The sequence below is a fragment of the Camponotus floridanus genome, unplaced genomic scaffold (genome assembly GCF_003227725.1).
Source record: "Camponotus floridanus strain SB8 unplaced genomic scaffold, Cflo_v7.5 scaffold7, whole genome shotgun sequence".
Classification (NCBI taxonomy): domain Eukaryota; kingdom Metazoa; phylum Arthropoda; class Insecta; order Hymenoptera; family Formicidae; genus Camponotus; species Camponotus floridanus.
In genome coordinates, this window is record NW_020229838.1 from 1,645,049 (window position 1) to 1,657,982 (window position 12,934).

The 12,934-nt window shown below is 39.6% G+C and overlaps 1 protein-coding gene and 1 long non-coding RNA gene across 3 annotated transcripts in view; one reads left to right on the top strand and one right to left on the bottom strand.

Annotated features, from left to right (window-relative positions):
• LOC112639522 overlaps positions 1 to 11,125 on the top strand; it is a 166,183-nt gene extending 155,058 nt beyond the window's left edge. The window contains exons 3-4 of the long non-coding RNA XR_003123549.1: positions 2,038 to 2,147; positions 10,613 to 11,125. This is a non-coding gene — a long non-coding RNA (uncharacterized LOC112639522). The remainder of the gene's footprint in view (positions 1 to 2,037; positions 2,148 to 10,612) is intronic.
• LOC105255861 overlaps positions 1 to 12,934 on the bottom strand; it is a 169,528-nt gene that overhangs the window by 133,472 nt on the left and 23,122 nt on the right. The window lies entirely within an intron of this gene.

The window sequence follows — 12,934 nt, forward strand, 5'->3', positions numbered from 1 at the left end:
GAATCTCTCACAAAGTTGAATAACGTCGCATCCCTCTCGCATGCGTGTGGCATAACATCCTTTAGAAATCCAATATACATACGCACCTCAAAGAATATCTCTTCTCGAAATTGTAAACATCCCCGATCAGATTCCATGTGTGTAATCCGCCTACGAAATATTTAGGATTCCCGAGGACGCGTCAAAGCCTTCGAAAGGAAGGGAGTAAATCGGAAACGCGAGTCGAGTTATCCCATTATATATGTACCGAGGCGCGGCGGCGATCAAAGGAGGAGCGAAAATCGAGAACGGGCGGAGAAGATCTCGACGTTAGTCTCCTACGTTTCTCCCCGTGTCAGAAATCCTGAATGCGCAGGGTAACGTCCCTCCACCGTCGCGAAAAATATCATAACACGTACGCGGGGCATGCATTATGCACACGTTGCACCGGGATTCGCGCGGCGAATCGGAAGACTCCCGCGAGAGAGAAGAGATCCTGTCGCGCTGATCTACAGTCGGTCCAACATGCATCCGTTTCCGCGCGTGATCCTCCCGAACGGGACGTACGTACGCAAATCAAGGAGCGGATTTGGGATTTATATAATAAATGCGGATCGTGATAAGCCGTTTATTCACGTAAAATTTTCATAAAAATGAATCCTTAATGGAGGATAATTATTAACAATTCTAAGGACACGACGTGAAAATTAAAAATATTCATGTTTACGTATATTTATAATTTTCATTTTCTAGGCTTCTATTTTATTTCGTACACTTTCCATTTTTAAACGCTGATGCGACATCCGCGAGTTTAATGTCGGACAGATTTGTGAAGCGAGAATCAACTTTATAATTCGTCGACGGACAACGTTAATCTCTAGATGCGGCTTACGGTCGGATATGTGACCTTAAAATCGAAATTTTTCCTGGCAACGAAAATGTGCATGTCGCGCTGAAATATCTCCCCCGTTGAAATATAACCCGAGGAAAACGCTTTCCGCAGGAATCGTGAGATTCGTGAAGGATTATGCTGCAGTTGCAGCGGAGGGTACTTCGCGACGTAATCTTCAAAGATGCAGCAGAATTAAAGGACGGATAGGATAAAGAAAATAAGAGAGAGTTATAAAATACTCGAAATATGCAAATATCTCGTAAAGTCGTCTCAATAGCTTTCAACATAAAAACCATCGAATATCTAAGAATTGAAAGAAATTGATTTTATTCTTAATAATCCCGTAAGATAGAAATAATAACAATCATCGTAGATAACTTTCTGGCAAATTTCAAGCCAACAATCGCCCTCGACGAGTTTCACTGTTGAACGCAATTATTGTTACGCTTCCTCAAAGTTGGTCAAGCGACCAACATTTTATACTCGCTGCTCGTATGATTAATACATGAAGCTACCTGTCCGAAACACACCACGGTGAGTGGAAACAGGTCCGTGTGTTTCTGCGACACGCTCGCCAAAGAGGCGGGATCGAGGCCGGAATGGACCGGCTTGCGCGAGGGTGTAAAGCTCGGGCGGGGGTGGGAACCTCGCGCATAATCGCGCGTAGATATGACAGGTCGCAACGACGTATAGCGTAATCCCGTCTCGGGAGATTCGGAGATCAGAGACGTTATCCTCATGTCAGTTGCACACGGCGCGGTTAACGAAGGAACTCTGATTAATCATGTCGACCGGTTGACGCGATGAAAACGAATTCCCCCTTGGTTTTCCGGTATCGTAAAACGGGAGAGAGAGAGAGAGAGAGAGAGAGAGAGAGAGAGAAAGTTCCCTGGTCGCGACAAGAGTGAGAAAATAATTTACAGTTTCGAAACATTAAATGAACGGCTTTCGCGTATAAAATCAAATGTTGCTTTCAACCGCTCTGGATTTACAACCTTCCTGTCTGTTTGCAAATTACATAGTTGGACGGCTCGTTTCATCGAGCACATTATGGCTCACACGTTAATGTATCGTAAATAATTATTGTCGTGGCACGAGACAAGCATGTTTTCTGCTTGAAGGTAAACTTTTGGATGTTTGTTAGTAACAAGTTTTTCTTTTTACAGGTAATCCTGGTCAACAGTAGCCAGGCTCGAGTACTCGGTGAATACGCACAATGCATTCCAATTACGACTATTATGTCGTGATAATTATTGCGGCATCTTCAAAGTTTCAAGTAAGTACGATTCTCGTTGGTTGAACAAGTAACATTACTTGCTTATATTTAAGAAAGATAGACGAGTTTAAAGCAACCGAGCTACTGGGAAAAAGAGTCTCGTGGAATGTTTACGAACGCAAATAGTGCGGATTACGAAGCTAGGGGTGACTCGCACGTTGTGTACTCAGTACTATATATATACTATATATATATATATATATATATATATATATACACTCAGTACTATAGATAATATTTTTGAAGCTGAATGAAAAAACCGGGAGAAAGATATTTCTGAAGGGTTGAGAAAAATCTCGGGAGGCTCTTGGTAGGGCATTTTGCGATCTGATAACGAATTGACGAAAATAATAGTTTTCGGATAAGAGATTATAGCAGATTTATGTAGGATTTATTACGATTCATTTTCTCGAAATGGAAGTGAGTTAAGTTAAGTTAAAAGTGAATTAGAATTTTTCAGATTATAGAATTTTTTTAATATATTATAAAATATATATTACAAAAATATAAAAGAGGATTAATTCGAAAAGAATTAATGCTCGAAATTCGAGGATATGATAGTAAACTAAAGAATATTTCAAAAATTGTTTAAATACTAATAAATTAATTATAAATATTAATAAATTAATTTTAAATATTAACGAAATAAGAATTTATAAAATGATTGATTTTTTTACGATACAAATTATTAATAAAAGAGATGACATTCTCTAATTTATTCCAATTATTAAAATGATTTTTTTACAGAAAATGAAATATATTTTCTATAAAAAATAATTTTAATAATTATCTTAATATACTTGTTATTAATATTTATTATTATTTATTATTTTAATAATTATCTTGATATATTATTATTATTTTATCTTGATATATTTATTCAGACTTTTCTCTAATTTGTTTTTATTTAGTCACTGGAAAAAAATAATAAAATGCATGATAATCATATTTATATTATTCATACATGTATAGCAAAAGTTATCAAGTTAATGTATTAGGCTAGGTAAATACAGGCTGTTCAGTTACATTAGTTCTTAAGAAAATAATTTGTCGGCAATATCGAGAGCGAGATTACAGCGAGTAAAGTACGATGGATATCGACGAAAAAATACCGCGTATTCTCCATTTATTGAGGTTTACGTTCGTTCTTGCTTCTAACGGCAGTGCCCTACTTTGATAACAATAGTAACACGCTCGTATTGATAATCCTGCAACCGCTAAATCGTGTTCGTGAACTGTGTTATGCGCTAAAAAACTCATTCATTATAGACGAAATTAAGGACAAAATTAACATCGTTGTGCATCGTGTTATTTTTATCTGCTCGACGTGCTCATTTATTAATACCGAGAAGACATTTTGAGCAAAGTTATCGATTCATACAGCTGATCATTACGTTGATCGTATTATTTATGCCATTGCGAAAAGAGAATTCACAATTTGTCGGGATATTATTCTTGTTCTCTTGATAAAAGGGAGAAAAAGAAGCGAAAAAAATATCTTTCCGCGTTAACTAAATGCAAATAAAATTTGTATTTATTTTCTACAATTTACAATTCCCTTTAGAAGGGAATAAAGCTACTCCATTTCCTTTTCGAGACTACCCTGGAGTCTACAAAAATCGAACTCAGACACGTATTCTGCATTAGAGCTTTAAAAAGCGGTCGACAACGGGAATTTTATCAGAAACTTCGCTCCAAAGTACGGTTGAAAAAAAGCACACGATGCACGACAAGCTCCCTATTATGACAACCATCGCGAGGGAACAAAGTGGCGACTTTTTTATGACGGGGGAAAGAGGAAGAGGAACGGATCAACGACGAAATAGAGTGCGACCTGACTCTGCTACAGGGTGATATTAAATCCTCGATGAAAAGAAACTCGCGGACCAGTCCTCGCGCGAGTCCTCAAACGTCCTCTTCACCGACCGGTTATATGAGAGGCGGTGGCCTCCGTGATTGCCTGCCGCTGAAAGGGATCATGACGATTTTTTGTTTAATTTTCCGCTGAAGATCGAGAGAGAAAGAGGGAGACGAAGTCAAATGTCTATCTCCCTCCTACACCGGCGAGGAAAAAAAAAAGGAAAAGGAGCGAAGAGCTCAAGGATTGATACGCGACGCGCGTGACCAGGTTGCAAGATACACTGGCGGAAACGACGAGTGGCGTTCACCGATTCTGAGGATATCCGGGAGATTCTTGTTTCTCGAGACATCGAGAGAGAATGGCTCGATGCTGCAATTAGGACAGCCGGCGTCTCTCATCGCGAGCTAACCTATGTAAACAAGTACGAGTAAGTTAGCTGGTTGTAACGTTGTCGACTGCTGTAAATTGCTGCTTTAATTGTCAAGCAGAACACTGCAAATTACGCTCTTGTATAATCGCAAGACGAGAAACAGATCGAAAACATGGTCGTAGGACACTTGCAACGATATGCAAAACTACCCCCTTCCCCCTGTTCAAGTTCTCGAGTAAAAGAAAAAAAGAGAAGGAGGAACGAGACAAGTCTCGAGTCGCAGCGAACGTGCAATGGATGCTAAAAACTTGACAGAGGGTGTCAGGATGGAGGATGAAGAGCCACATCGGCGAAAGACGAGGAAGGGAAAAGAGTGGCCGAGAAAGTTGCGAGTATCCAATCATAGGAGGATATTGTGGGATCATAACTCCGCTTGCCGCCGGTCTGTCGAAGTCCTGAAGGACTCTCTCCGCTTCGTTTCTAGCTTCTTCCCGCAGACGTAGTCTGCTGCCAACGCTGACTCGACTCGACAGCGAGCAGCGATAGCGATTCGCGGCCTCTCAACAGCTTCGTATCGCGAGAGGGACTACCCTCTTTAACTCAACGCAAGCTTCTCTCTTTTTAGTTCTGCGGTTCTGCACTCTTTTCGGTTACAGTCTCATGCTTTTTTCCCCACTCTGGAGTTTTCTAACCAGAAGGTTGAAATTTCTGCCTTTCGTCTACGGATTTTTCGATTAATTTATAGTTTAGCGCGATCAAATAATTAATTAATTAGCTTCGCGAGGGATAATTTTAAGAGCGCAAAATGGTAATATTATTTTTGTGGAAAAATAGTATCGCGCTTGTGCATAATGTCTAAATGAAAATGTTACTCTTAACATTTGTAGAAGACTTTAACGCAAGTCGTGGCGTATTTTAACAAACTGAAACAGACCAGTCGACAAATTATGTTGCGTTAAAATGCGAAAACGTAAAATATTATAACATAAGGAGCGGCATTTTAATACTCGACTCGTCCCCGTGATAGCGGACCGAGATGAATTACAAATTATAATATCGCGGGCGCGGCCACAAAGATAAAGCCGACTGTCGGCCGGCAAACAACGAGAAAAATGTAGGCGAATTAACACGATAATGCAGCCGCGTGTCCGCGCCGTTTGCGCTGCCGTGTACCGCGGTCGCATAAAATGAATTAACGGATCAACGAGACGAAAGGGAAGAGAGAGAGAGAGAGACGCGCGTTGTGAAAATACGGCCGTTCGTCGACGCGGCTCGGCTGGGCGACGAAACGCGGCTCTCTCGCGTATAATAAAGGATGAAATATGCACCTCGAGTTACCCTCCGAGATGATACAATGCCCCGGACGAGGAGGAGCCCTTCGTGCAGCTCTTCGCCGGAAGGGGAACCCCTTTCTTCGCGATCTTCGCCGCATCCAATTAATCATAACTCCTTCTCACGACGAAGAAAAATTTCAAGAGATTGTAAAAGTCGTCCACGTTATTGATTTTAAACATTCGTGATGCGTGAATTCTTCGAAACAATTTTTGCAAATTAATTTTTGCAAGATAAATCGGACATCAAAGAAGGATGAAAACGTTTAAATTATATCGTGTAATTAACAGAAGATGCTTCGTTCAGCGTTTTATTTCAATGCTAAGAGTGAATTTCGCTGAATTCTCTTAATGGAAAAACATGAAACTCGTATTTTGAAAATAGCAGCGTATAAGTAACTCATTTTTCAAACGTTAGCTCCTGAAAATCGCGACGTCGACATGGAAACATGTTTCGCTGCCTGGAGCAAGAGGCGAGTAAGCGGCCGTAATTAAAATTCGTCTGAGAGAGATCGTCTCGGCTCTCTCGGAGGCCGCGAGTGGAGAGAAAACACGGATCGGGGAGGGGTAGACGAGAGAAACACCTGAGGATGGCAGCGACTTCCACAGGATTTCCTACGGCGACGCCCGGTTCTCGTCTGGTATCAACAATCATCCCGCTTATCATCTTAATGCAGCATCGTGCTCACGAGTTGCGCCTTGATCTCGTTAAACTGTCGCAACTTTTTGAAGTTAACTAAACTGCCGAGAAACGGCGGAAGAAATTCGCGACGCGAAATTTTCGCGAGGGCGATTTATCTGCGCGCGAATCGACAAGGGATCGCTGATAAGTAACGAAGACAGATTCCTGAGAAAGTTTCTATTGAGATCGAAGAGGAATCAAATGATTCCTTCAGCTCGTACGTCGCGATAGCCAAAGTAGAAAGGTTTTTTATTTTCTTGAGATAATTTTAATATGAAGCTTCAAAGTATTCAGAAGATCGAGGATTGAAGAATCTTCCAAGAACCATATCTCTTTTTTTTATATAATCTAAATTATAAATTAATCGAAACGATTTTATAAAAGATGAGCAAAATTTCGAGGAAATTCCCACAAAAAAAATTCCCACAAAAATTAAAATATATTTATATTCTAATTCGAGTTGGAGAAGATATGTCTGTTTTTTTTTCTCAATAAACCGCTTTGACAATCGCTTCCTTACGCGAGATTTTCTCGTTTCGCCATCCGTATCAGAGAAGCAGAGAGAGACTTTATTTCCTGGCGAAGCGTATGAGATACGTATCCGCAGGGATCGCGCCAAGTTACCGCCCATAAATCTCTCGTCTCGGGATATTACTTAATGCACCGACGTTTCGACGTGCAATAAATCCCACCGTCAAAAATCGACGATGCGCTCTCTCCGCATCCGCGAGACGAGTGTGTCGATGCGAATCGTACGTCGTATCGATCATTCCGAGAGCGAAACGAAAGACCGTCCGTTGTTCTTCGCGTCTCGTCGGGGATTTTTCCCCGGGCGGATGCCGAGAGTGCTTCTCCTTCGATCGACCCCCCCAAACACGTAAACTGACAGATGTTGAAACAAACCATGCGCGCTCGGGAAGTCAAAGTCTACGAGCAGGAAATTGTCTTTAAATTTATTTTACTATCTAAAAAATACTGGCGGCGTAAGAAGATGAAAGACACAGAGATCTCACTCATATTACGTTATATTTATAAATTCATCCCCTACGCTACTTTAAGATACATTCTTCTCGCGTATCTCTCGCGTAAATCCCATTATGGAGTATGCTCTTCGCGCTGTAACGAGAAAGTAAAGCTACCGCTCATCTTCCTCTCGAGGTCTTATCGTAAATGCGCGCGAAAATCCTCAGGCTTGCAATTTAACGCGACGAGTCAAGAGAATACGAATTCCGAAGAAATATTACCTTTCAGAAATATTATCTTCGGGACGACGTGTGCGTTATATGCAGGTTGAGATGGAGGTGTGCGAGGGAGAGCCCAAAGTGTGCGGCACCATTGCGTCTGCGGACGGGACACATACGTCGACTGACCCCGATTCTCCCACAGGTGCAATATACCGATCGCCACTGCACCCTTCCACCCTCCGCCGATATATTCCCACAATAATCGACCGTAAGCCACCCCAAAATCCCGCAGCCCGCGGCGCGCTCCAAATAAAGAGGAACAAACCGCGCCAACCTACCCTAATTCCGTCGGATGCCGCTGCGGAAAGTCGGTCATCGGACGGGGAAGGCGAGAGGGAAGGAGGGAGCGGAATTTTCGCCCGCTGGAACGCTCTGTATTTCGGTCCAACGGCGAATTATCCACCGGACACGCGAGAGAACTTCAAAGCGAGGACCTGGCAGCGGATTATATAATCTGGACGATGCCCGATCGTAGGGCAAGCGGATCGATTGGCTGTGAAATGAAAATGCGAGATAAATAAAATCGCGAAATCGAGATCGCGTAAATTAAAAATACGGGTAGAGTGAGAAAAAGACGATAAACAAGTAAATGAAATTTTTCATTAAAAGAGATAATGTGAAAGAACAGAATAATGTATATATGTGAATTGAAAAATAATTTCTTAATTAAACGCAAAATATGTCGAAATGTCACGATGCGAAGAGATTAAAGTGTAATTATGCCAGAGGTGAGGATCGTTATTTTTTTTCATCCCATCTCGTTGATAGCGATCATTAGCCGATGGGATCTAATTTCCATTCGTGCCGAAAATTCCGACCTCGAGCGGGAACTTTTATTTCGTCGGATCGGAGCAATGGAAATTGAATCCGCCCGAACGCTGCTGACGAGCACGGGATCTTCTGTTAATTTCGCTCGCACGACGGATAATCGAAGTTCAAGAAGGCTCGTGAGATGTGATGTCAATGGGACGGAAAAATACGAAGGGTTCGTGATAGCGGTGGGTGTTATGATTGGCTTTCTACGAGATACGTGGCTTTCACCTAGATTAGGAGACGACGTGTTCCTTCAAAAATTTCTAGAATACTTTGTGCCACGATCGACAAACTTTTGGTTCGCCTTTCATGTTTCTGAAAAAAATCTGATCGAAGGCGTAACATTAATAATGTAGAAATAATAACATTAATAGCATAAATAATGTAGATTAATATATTCTGAAAATATCTTTCAAAGATAATAAATTATTTCCGACGACATAAATCGAACATTATAAATCGATCACCGTAATCGATCATGGAATTCCCTCCATGGATCTTAATTATCATGATTAAACTTTCGAATTAGCTTTCTCGTGGCAAATACGCACTTGGGATGAAACATGGTAAATTATTCGATAAAAGTGTCGTTCAAACTCTGCCAACAACCAACAAGACAATATTTGAGTAGCGAATTCATCGCTCACTTGATTGATGCATCTGACAATTTACGAATCGTATAGAAATTTGTTCACCTTCCTCCCCCCCTCTGTTTTTATTCGGGATTAATGTACCGATTCAAAATGATCCACTGATATCTTTTCATACAGGAGTGTATTATTAGAGTCATTAAGTTTTCATGCGATTACCATTATTTCATGTGTTGCATTTATAAATTTTTAATAAATTTTTAATTTTTAATTTTTATAAATTTTTCTGATCCCTTATTGTCATTAGCGAAAAATTATAAAAGTTTTTTCTCTATCAGATTCATCGAAATAAATAAATTTTTTTGGATGTGACCATTCGTATTCGATAATATGGATTATTAAAATATACCGAAAACTCTTTTTTTCATTAATTAATAAATAGCTGTAAATCTTAGTCAATTATTGTAAAATCCAATTTCACTGAAAATGCAAAACAAATGCAAATGAGTCGGAATCATTTATTAGTGACAAATAACGAGGAGATTTATTAATTCATATGTATAAGGAATTTACTAATTCATATGTATTATCGGACATGAGTAATCGTATTTAGAAAAACTTATCTATTTTAATATATTTATAAAAGAAAAAATATTATTAAAAATATTTATATAAGGAAAGTATATTTATAAAAGAAATTAATATTCTCGTTTCTGATGTCACAATTCGATATGATTACAACAATAAGTTTTGAAATCGTAATGAAAAGTAACTCCGATTATTTAATCTCGTATTCGATTGAGAAATTATTCTTGGCAAATTATGAAAAATTGTGTAATCTCCGCGATAAAAATTGTGTAAATTGTGAGATTATTATCGAAGCAATCAAACTAAAAAAAAGAGAAGGAAAAATTAAGCAGGCTGACAGATATACGATAGACACATTTATATATTCTCAAAGGGGAGAAATATCGATCTTTAATCTTCAACTTTTCAATAAGCTTACTCATCCTTTTATTCGAAGGAATTCATCTTAAGCGATAGTAAAATGCGGCAATTTGCCGAGCGACAAATTACTCGGGTTTACGCGATGCCCTGCCGTCATGTCATCGGGATGCTCGTGTCTCGACCTCACTTACTTTCATTATTTCGCTAAAAGCATGATGAAAGTAAGATGTGTTCATCCATCTTAATTTATGTACCCCAACATTTCTCCGTTACATCGTGCAATATCCGCCGGTCTCTCGATATTTATACGCATCATCAGCTTTCGGTCTTTTACGTAATTGGAATCGAGTTTCGCACTTTTGCGTCGTTTGATTGGGAAGGAAAAGAGAAACGTTAATTCGACGACATCTCGCGTAAAAGCTATCCAATCTCGACGAAATTTCAACTAATACCCCGTATTATTCACGCCTTATTCCTTATTAATGTACGCGCACATGTCGCGAAGCGATCGGAGAACATACGCGCGAGCGCGATAAAAGTTCCATTTCCCGCGCATTAATTCCGGTAAGAGGAGGCCCTTTATGACGGCACACAGCCGGAGTTCAGAATTCAATGGAACTTTTCAGACAATGGCAGCCGCCGACTTGTTCGAGGGGTGGTTCGGTGATGCGGAAGCAAAGCGGATGAAAAAGAGGAGGATCGGAGAAGAGGCGAGAAAACGACGACGGTGTCGCCGAATCTAAGACAGTGGTTCTTAAACCCAGTCATCTCTCTCGGATTCTCAAATTATCTGCTCGCATATATTTGTACGTAAAAATATAATACGAAAGCTATTTTCATGGAAATGTACACTTTTTACTTGATCGATCGATGATGAAAGGTCACGTGTGCGCTTTCAAAAATTCAACGCATTCCTGACTGATGCGTGACAACCTGTATCAAGAACCACTGACTGAAGGAGCAGGGAGAAAAACGGAAGGAAGCTGAATGAGTGCGGTTAAAGTCTTTGTGTCTCCTCGTTCTTGACATTTCAAAGATTATTCCTTCAGTCTCTTATATAATTCATTTATCTCCCGATACTCTGTATCCCTCTTACGCTTTGAACACTTCGCGCAACGGCAATTCCATAACAAACTAAAACGAACGATAATAAATTAAACAAGAGTCCCGAATTATTATTCCAACGGGACGAGTTATTTCGCGAACCGAGAAGAGGCGCGAATAATTATTCCGGTCCGCTCTCGATAGAGTTGACACCGTATTGTAAGATACAGTTCGATCATTTTTAGATACTTGATTCTCTTTAGAGATTAAATTCGTTTGCAGTTAAAGAAGTAAAATTTTGTGTTCATATATCTTCACTATTATAATGTCGATTTCTCACTTTTGTTTTAATAAAAAAAAAATTTTTTTTGTATGCTCCAATTACTACGCCTTGGCTCTTGCTTGCCAATTCTGTCAATTGATAATTATTATTAATTTTTAATTATTAATCATTATTATTTCTTATTAATTAGAATTAATTTTGTAACTTTTATTTTTCTATTTGCATTTAAATTTTAAAATTTTTTTTTTTCGTTACAAATTAAAAAAATTATATTTAACAATTTAAGTATATGTGACTGAAATGTGCTACATTTAAACTAAAAATATTCTGCATCTATAAGTGAGGCACATACAGTTTTTGTTCTTTTTATAATTAATATATTTTTTAATAAATTATAAAAAGATAAAATTATATCCTATGTTAAATCGATCGATATTATACAAAAGTTTAACTCCAAATTTACTTAAAACGCTCCGCATTATGATGCCCTTACTCATTGCTATCTTTATCGCATTCTAGTAAACTTTTATGTCTTTGAACATTACAATTTCCGGAATATTCTCTCTGATAAAATATTACGTCGAATAAGCTATTAAAACCGAGCGATTTTTAAAAAGATTTAGGTTGCTGCGAAATCTATCGGACTTGCCTAAAATACACGCGCGTCTCGGAAGGATTGAAAGTTCCAGGGCAAGAGGTTGTAGGCCTAGCGGATAGAGAAAAGCAGGATAAAAAGCTTCGGACGAAACCACCCCCGAGCATCCAATATGTCTGTCCTCGGCTTCGATTTTCCTCCCACTATCTGGGCCACAAGGTTATTACACCGTGTTCTTGTATTATCGATCTGTGTTCTCCTGAGAGAACGTCATTATTACTGTCGGCCATTTTTTCGGCACTTCGATCAGACCGTCAATCGTTCTGCTTAGATTGGATGATAGAGTTTTTATCGCACAATTTTGAAAAAAAACTGTCGCCCTTCACGAAAATATTTGATGAAAACTGATTTTCAACTCTGTTTTTTTTCAATCATTTTTATCTTATAAAATCTCCTCGTGACAATCAATATTGTTGATCAACTCTACGCATAAAAACTGTATAATATCGTTTCGATTATTTTCTCGCGCGAATTTCGATTTTGCCCAGAGAAATATCCTTACGTGCACACGTAAACATTCGTTACAATTACAACCACCGTTATTAATTAGGGAATACTGCGATTGAGATGGGAAACGAAGTTGACTCCGCGGGATCGCGAGATCGCGAGCGAGGCGGAAAATAAACGCAAGTAACAACGCGCAACGAAAGCGTCGATTGGGAGGCAAAAGGAGAGAGAGAGAGGGATTGGAGGGATAAAAAAGGGAATATATTGCGTTCTCCCGTATAGTTCGGCTCGGATTTGTGTATCGATTGCGAAGCGTTCCGATAGCCTACCCTCGCCCGCATCCTACCCTCGACCACATGTATGTACAACCCGCTCCGATACTCCGCTCGTCCGGATACACGTGTATTGCGGAAAAGTAGCAGCGTCGTTTTGTTCCATCGTGTGCGCGATTAGCCGATGCCCGGAGCGCCATAGTCTACAAACTGCATTTATTGGGTTTATCGGATCGGTAAGCTCGCT